This window comes from Amia ocellicauda, chromosome 6 (genome assembly GCF_036373705.1).
Source record: "Amia ocellicauda isolate fAmiCal2 chromosome 6, fAmiCal2.hap1, whole genome shotgun sequence".
NCBI classification, from domain to species: domain Eukaryota; kingdom Metazoa; phylum Chordata; class Actinopteri; order Amiiformes; family Amiidae; genus Amia; species Amia ocellicauda.
Genome location: NC_089855.1, coordinates 44676156 through 44684531, shown reverse-complemented (window position 1 = coordinate 44684531; position 8376 = coordinate 44676156). Strand labels below are relative to the sequence as shown.

General features: G+C 41.6%; 2 non-coding genes across 2 annotated transcripts; one reads left to right on the top strand and one right to left on the bottom strand.

The window, feature by feature from the left end:
• Nucleotides 1–1162: 1162 nt before the first annotated feature.
• Nucleotides 1163–1277, top strand: LOC136752106 (U5 spliceosomal RNA). Its single transcript, XR_010817270.1, has one exon. It is a non-coding gene; the product is annotated as a U5 spliceosomal RNA (small nuclear RNA).
• A 5390-nt stretch (nucleotides 1278–6667) lies between these two features.
• Nucleotides 6668–6782, bottom strand: LOC136752021 (U5 spliceosomal RNA). Its single transcript, XR_010817203.1, has one exon. It is a non-coding gene; the product is annotated as a U5 spliceosomal RNA (small nuclear RNA).
• Between the last annotated feature and the right edge of the window lie 1594 nt (nucleotides 6783–8376).

Below are 8376 nucleotides of genomic sequence, written 5' to 3'. Positions count from 1 at the left end.
TAGAGAGACTTATTAAACCTGCAGGATTGTGGTTTTCCCAGATCAGAATTAACCAGCTCACCACAAAGGAACATGGTAGGTGCTATTGCAACATGGATTACACAAAAACATTGAAATCCAAGTTTGCAGTGGTCCTTGGGCCATTGCGTGGTGATCCAGATCACTTCAGCACGAATTTTGCAGTGGTCTGGATTACAACTCCAGGGACTACTGTGCAGTGGTCCAGACCTCAGAAACTGAATGCATATGAACAGTGAAGTAGGCATCATAACTGTAGCCAATACTTTGTGGTTAAAATACTTAATTTAATCCCTGTATTGTATGGAATAATAATAACAACTGTAAAACATAAGAGAAGGGCCTGATAATAAATACAAGACATAATAGACTAGAACCCTTAGAATATAATAACATGAACATTTTCATGATTAGTATGATTGTAGTTTGTTTGATATATTAATGCAAGTTGACAACATATTTTGCAGAAAATGGGTTTTAGGAATTGTGTCAAAAAAATTAAAGAATTGTCTTAGGGACCACTGCTCCTTTTTTCCAGACCAATGTATAGCCCACTTTTCTTTTAAATTATGTTTAAAACAAAATTGAGGTAGCAGTGGTTAGTTCTGAATCAAACATATTGACCCCTTCACTCAATCTGTAAGTCCTGCAGCAAACATTGGAATATGCATAGATATTTGCTCAGACTGGTATAAATGTCCCTAATAAATAACCAAATGCCATGTTTGTTGTTTCAGATGTGCCCAACATCTTACCAGTATGTCGTTTTAGTATGTCACAAAGGTTCCCAAATTCGTTTTACAAATGTTCCCTGTATGTTATGAATGTTCCATAAGCATGTGACGAATGTTCCCTAGTTTAAATTACAGGTGTGCCCTAGCACATCTCTCTCTCTCTCTCTCTCTCTCTCTCTCTCTGTCTCTCTCTCTCTGTCTCTCTCTCAATTCAGTGCATTTGTATTGTAAAAACAATTGGATATGCAAACATACATTTATACATTTATACATACATACATACATACATATGGAAAATAAACAATATAATTAAAAATCACAATAAGATGTAATAAAGTACAGAAAAACAAAATGTAATAAAATGTGATCTTCAATACACACAAATATGTATGGCTGGTCGGAAGCGTCTTGGACTCGGGTTCCTCTTCATAACTTATAACGCTTTCGCCTTTTGCTAAAGCTTTCCATGGAGGGGAACGTGGATGAGTTTGTACCATTCTTGGGAGGCTCTGCCTTGTTGGGGCGGAGCTGTGATCCAGGTGAACAGCAGATCGTACATAGGTGGGCATGTGGGCGGAGGAGGAGGAAGGCCGGTCAAGCAAATAAGCTTGCTAAGGTACGCAGCAGCAGCAAACAGCCCCCCCATCCAACCAGCCAGGCAGTCTGGCTGGCAGTGACTGAGTGGTTGACAGACGGCAAGCAACGGAATGCACGTGCTCTGTGATGTCATAGCAGTCAGCTCAGAGAGAGGTTCGTGATGTCATCGCTGAGCTGGCTGGCTCTGTGTGTCTTGCTGGCTGTGTGTGTAGAACTGTCTTAGAAAAAAGTGGAGAAGTCGCGGAGATAAAGCAAACAGAACTTTAATCAAGCCGCTCGGAAGCCCCACGTCAGGAATAATTCCTTCAGTGAGACTTAATATTTACAGACATGAGTACAACTTTATAGGAAAAATGACATAACATCTTATGGCTGTTCATCCAATCAGAAGATACAGGTCCGGGTCCGTTTACAATCTGTCCTCCCGTGAAGAGGTGATGGATCCAAAGCAGATGTCCGTCTTTGATGTGCACTAGGAAGATGCGATCCCACGGTCATCATTTACCTATTGTCAATCGCTCTTTAACAAAAACAATTCCTCCCTATCTGGAGAAATGATTAAGTCATAAACAAATTCACAGCAGACATCTGTAGGCTATTTCGGCACTGTGTAATCTTTCATTACTGACAGGAGTTTCTAACAAACCAACCTTGTTGACCCTTTACTTGTCCTGCTGAATCTAATCTGCTCAGTCTGTAAACAAAACTACTTCTATTGCTAGTATTAATATAAAACATTATATAATTATCACAAAACACTTTCTTCAATGTCCTATACAGAGTCTTCAAAAGCTATCAGATTTTAGCAGCGGGTGTTTGAACACACATACGAGTATACAGCATTTTCTGCAGCTTCGCTAGACCTAATTTTAAACGTTGTTGATAAATTTGATAATTAGTGAGGACCCTCTATTTGCATTTCTTCCTCCATAAATGCTAAAATAAAGTTTTACTGACATTTTATTGACCCTACCACTGCATAGGACACATCTGTAACATGAATGCTACTGAATGGCACATACATTGAAAACTACGAAGAATTGAGACAAATCCACTTTACACTTCATTAATAATCTTAAAACGTTTCCAACCAAGGCAAAACCCACTTGGAATACGTTCATTCACATTTTTGGTAAACAAGAAGAGAGATTATTACATATGTTCCCTATGATGCATCTACAGAGCAAGAGACACAGAGAGAGAGAGAGAGAAAGAGAGAGAGAAAGATATTTTTTTTTATTTAAAATGTACTTTAATACAGAAGTGCATCATTCAACACACAAAATCTACAAAAAGCATTAAAAAAAAACAATGCAGCCTCCAAAAAATGCAGCTGTTAAACAACTATCCAATTACCATAAAAACAGAACAGACATCACTCTTTATATATTTAAAACCAAACCCTTATTCCCAACCAGGCAGAGAAACCTATCAAGGCACCATACCTTCTCAAACTGATCCACACTACACATTGTTTTGTGGTATTCATAATCGACAGTGATTTGAACAGCTACACTAATTTTAAAAACAGTCAAAACCTCACAAAAGACATGGCCACTCAATTTCCGTTACCTACTCTTTTTGCCCTATCAAAAAATTGGTTAACTTGACCTTGACTTTCAGTTGAACAATAGCACTTATACCGAACACAAACACCCTTGGAGAAAAACACAATGAGAGTTGAAAAAGGAACTTTCAACCATAGAAATAAAGGTTGTAATCTATTACAGTCTAAATAACGGTGAGCAACAGTTTTCGTTTGACCACAAAACACACAGGCATCAGTCACATCATGATCAATAATGGACAGAAAGGAATTCACTGCTAAGTGCCAGTGTAAATCCCCAGCTCTCTTATTCAGGGGGGCTGTATACAGGGTTCCCCAAGCTGGGCGAACTGCACTCTCAACTAGCAGCTTATCTCTCCAGGGTGAATCAGGGACATCTTTTAACTGTGCAAAATGAGTCGTTTTCAATACAAATTGATACAGCGTCTTATTATTGGCACTAGAAAAAACAACATCAGAGACTTCCTTCATCTGTAAAATCAGATCTGGCCTATCCTGCCTGAGCCGCATTGAAGGGGAGAGCTTCAGCTCAATGAAAAGCCTCTGTCTATCGGATTCATTGCTGCCCATCCAAACCTCCCCCTGTACACCCAGCCCCTACTCCTGCAGGGCCACACTCTACTGAGACAGCAACACCCCTACCACTCGCACTGAGTGCACCTGCAGCCTTCCTGCCAAGGCCTCCACACTCATCCAGCCACCCCCCCTCCCCATCACAACCTGCCCCAGCCTGGTCACACCTGCCTTAACCAGCCTGCTGTGCAAGGCCTGAGACTCCAACACAGGGAGCCGCAGTGCAGGGTTACACAGCAACGGCTCTCTCAAAAGCCAATAAGCCCCCAACCTCTACATGTCTCTTCGCACCCGCACTAGCCACCACGCTTTCAAGACACTACGGTAAAAACGTGGAACCCCTCTGAGATCCAACTGAGACATGTCTGTCACAAACAACTGCCTGTCCAGCTACAGCCTCTGAGAACAGCAGCTTCTGAACTGTCTGTAACCTGAACACTGCCACCCTGCTGGTCAGGTCTAAAAGTCCCTGCCCACCTTCTGCTATTGGCAGAAAAACCACACTCTGCCTGATCCAGTGCAGCCCGTCCCAAAAGAAATGGAGCAGGATCCTCTGGAGTCTGGTGAGCACACCTGCTGGCGGCTCCACACACACTAGCCTGTGCCACAGCATTGAAGCCACCAGATTATTAATGACCAGCACCCTCCCTCTGTACGAGAGCTGGGGTAACAGCCATCGCCAGCGCCCCAACCTCTCCTGTACCTGCTCCTCTATCCTCTCCCAGTTCCTCTGCTTTGCTTTCTCTCCCCCCAGGAACACCCCCAGACACTTTAACTCCCCACTACTCCACTGCAGCCCAGCTTGCAAACCCAGGGGCTGCCGCCCCCCCCACTCTACGAGCAGCACCGCACTGCTCTTCATCCAATTAACTCTTGCTGATGACACCTGCCCATATCTCTCTAGGCTCTCTTCCAAAAGCACAACGTCCCAGTCCCCCACCACACACACACACACACACATTGTCTGCATATGCACACAAACGAACACACACCACACTGCAGGACGGGATGCTCAGACCAGTCAACACAGTCCTCAGCGTGTGCAAGAGAGGCTCTATGGACAAGGAATACAGCATTCCCAATAGCAAGCAGCCTTGTCTAATCCCTCTCTGCACTGGAAATGGGGTACTCAACCCGCCATTGATTTTTAACACACTAAAAACATTATTATACAAACATTTAATCAGTGCCAAGAAATTAGGGCTCTAACCAAAAGCTTCCAAGTTATGGAACAAATACTTATGATCCACACGATCAAATGCTTTTTCTTGATCCAAGGAGATCAAACCTGCTTGAAAGCCAAACAACCTGGATGCCGACATCAGGTACCTCGCCAAAAAAAAATGATCAAATATAGAGCGCTGTGGGACACAATAAGTCTGATCTGGGTGCACTAGGGATCCCATAACTGGATTGAGACGGTTGGCAAGGGCCTTTGACAAGATCTTAAAGTCACAGCATATCAATGACACAGGTCTCCAGTTGGAGATTTAACATAAATCACCCTTTTTAGGGAGCAGTGTAAGTACTGCCCTCCTGCAGCTCAATGGCAGCTCACCGTCCAGCACACCCTCTTCACACACACTGAGTAAGTCCATCCCCAGTACTGGCCACAGAGTCTTATAAGAACCGCACCGGCAGGCCGTCCAGTCCGGGAGCCTTTCCGTTGTTCAGGCCCTGCAGGGCAACGCTGTTTTCTAGTTTTTTTTCTAGTTTTCTCAATCTAAACCTTTCCGGATTCTCAGAGCCCCGCAACAGAGCTTGTGCCGAGTTAACAAACTGTTTTAATTCCGGAACAATGGACTCCACATTCACCCTGTAGAACCGTGTCTGAAATAAGTGGAGAGTCGTGGAGACAAAGCAAACAGAACTTTAATCGAGCCGCTCGGAAGCTCCACTGTCAGAAATAATTCCTTCAGTGAGGCTTAATGTTTACAGACATGAGTACAACTTTATTGGAAAAATGACGTAACATCTTATGGCCGTTCATCCAATCAGAAGATACAGGTCCGGGTCCGTTTTACGATCTGTCCTCCCGTGAAGAGGTGATGGATCCAAAGCAGATGTCTGTCTTTGATGTGCACTAGGAAGATCCCACGGTCTTCATTTACCTATTGTCAATCGCTCTTTAACAAAAACAATTCCTCCCTATCTGGAGAAATGATTAAGTCATAAACAAATTCACAGCAGACATCTGTAGGCTATTTCGGCACTGTGTAATCTTTCATTACTGACAGGAGTTTCTAACAAACCAACCTTGTTGACCCTTTACTTGTCCTGCTAAATCTAATCTGCTCAGTCTGTAAACAAAACTACTTCTAATGCTAGTATTAATATAAAACATTATATAATTATCACAAAACACTTTCTTCAACTTCCTATACAGAGTCTTCAAAAGCTATCAGTCTATAGCAGCTGGTGTTTGAACACACATACAATTATACAGCATTTTCTGCAGCTTCTCAAGACCTAATTTTAAACGTTGTTGGTAAATTAGATAATTAGTGAGGACCCTCTATTTCCATTTCTTCTTCCATAATTGCTAAAATAAAATTTTACTGACATTTTATTGTCCTTACCACTGCATAGGACACATCTGTAACATGGACGCTACTGAATGGCACATACATTGAAAACTACGGAGAATTGAGACAAATCCAATTTACACTTCATAAATAATCTTAAAACGTTTCCAACCAATGCAAAACCCACGTGAAATACGTTCATTCACATTTTTGGATAACAAAAAGATAGATTATTACATATGTTCCCTATGATGCATCTACAGAGCGAGAGACAGAGAGAGACAGAAAGACAGACAGACAGACAGACACTAACACAGCCACCCACTCACCCACTCACACACACACATACTCTATCTCTCTCTCTCTCACACACACAAACAGCCAGCAAGACACACAGAGCCAGCCAGCTCAGCGATGACATCACGAACCTCTCTCTGAGCTGACTGCTATGACATCACAGAGCACGTGCATTCCGTTGCTTGCCGTCTGTCAACCACTCAGTCACTGCCAGCCAGACTGCCTGGCTGGCTGGATGGGGGGGCTGTTTGCTGCTGCTACGTACCTTAGCAAGCTTATCTGCTTGACCGGCCTTCCTCTTCCTCCGCCCAGATGCCCACCTATGCCCGATCTGCTGTTCACCTGGATCACAGCTCCGCCCCAAAAAGGTAGAGCCTCCCAAGAATGGTACAAACTCATCGACGTTACCCTCCATGGAAAGCTTAAACAAAAGGCAAAAGCGTTATAAGTAATGAAGAGGAACCCGAGTCCAAGACGCTTCCGACCAGCCATACATATTTGTTTGTATTAAAGATCACATTTTATTACATTTTGTTTTTCTGTACTTTATTACATCTAATTGTGATTTATAATTTTATTGTTTATTTTCCATATGTATGTATGTTTGCATGTCCAATTGCTTTGACAATACAAATGCACTAAATTGAGAGACAGAGAGAGAGAGAGAGAGAGAGAGAGAGAGAGAGAGAGAATTTGAAACACATTTGAAACAACAAAAATGGCATTTGGTTATTTATTAGGGACATTTATACCAGTCTGAGCAAATATCTGTGCATATTCCAATGTTTGCTGCAGGACTTACAGATTGAGTGAGGGGGTCAATATGTTTGATTCAGAACTAACCACTGCTTCCTCAATTTTGTTTTAAACATAATTTAAAAGAAAAGTGGGCTATACATTGGTCTGGAAAAAGGGAGCAGTGGTCCCTAAGACAATTCTTTTAGTTTTTTGAAACAATTCCTAAAACCCATTTTCTGTAAAATATGTTATCAAATTGCATTAATATATCATCCAAACCACAATCATACTAATCATGAAGATGTTCATATTATTATATTCTAAGGGTTCTAGTCTATTGTGTATTGTATTTATTATCAGGCCCTTCTCTTATGTTTTACAGTTGTTATTATTATTCCGTACAATACAGGGATTAAATTAAGTATTTTAACCACAAAGTATTGGCTACAGTTATGATGCCTACTTCAGTGTTCATATGCATACAGTTTCTGAGGTCTGGACCACTGCACAGTAGTCCCTGGAGTTGTAGTCCAGAGCCCTGCAAAATTCGTGCTGAAGTGATCTGGATCACCACACAATGGCCCAAGGACCACTGCAAACTTGGATTTCAATGTTTTTGTGTAATCCATGTTGCAATAGCAACATCCATGTTCCTTTGTGGTGAGCTGGTTAATTCTGATCTGGGAAAACAATCCTGCAGGTTTAATAAGTCTCTCTACTTACATCAGTCCCTGAGTACCTTCAACCAATGGTCATTTTGACCAATTAAGCCCAAGAATTGAGTCAATTAAGTTGTCAAGGACTACCCAGTAAAGACGTGAACTCACGACTAGGTCACACTGTGAGCTCTCCAGAGCAGACATTACACTGAGCTCAGTGTGAGCTCATTTAGCGCTTTTCCACCGACATGGTGCCGGTGCTGGAGGCCGAGTTGCAGTTACAAATACAATGCTGAGCACAGCAGTGCAGCGCCTCTACTCCTCTCTATCCACCACACAAAGACATGCGTGACTCTACAACATGCAACTGAAATAATATGTTCTTAGGGGAACAACATAACACATAGCGATTTCTCCCTGCTATAAAGTAAAATAATGTATACGGTGTTTCTAATTTCTTTTACGATACCTTTTCATAGATATTTATATTTTTCAATAATAAACTAATGTCACAGTCTTCCCCCACTTTATTTGAAACGTCCTTGTTTCTTAATTAAATAAATCATACAATACTTCTAATGTTACATTTATATATATATATATATATATATATATATATATATATATACTTAGATTTTCCAAATGATAAACTGATGTTGCAGTAATTA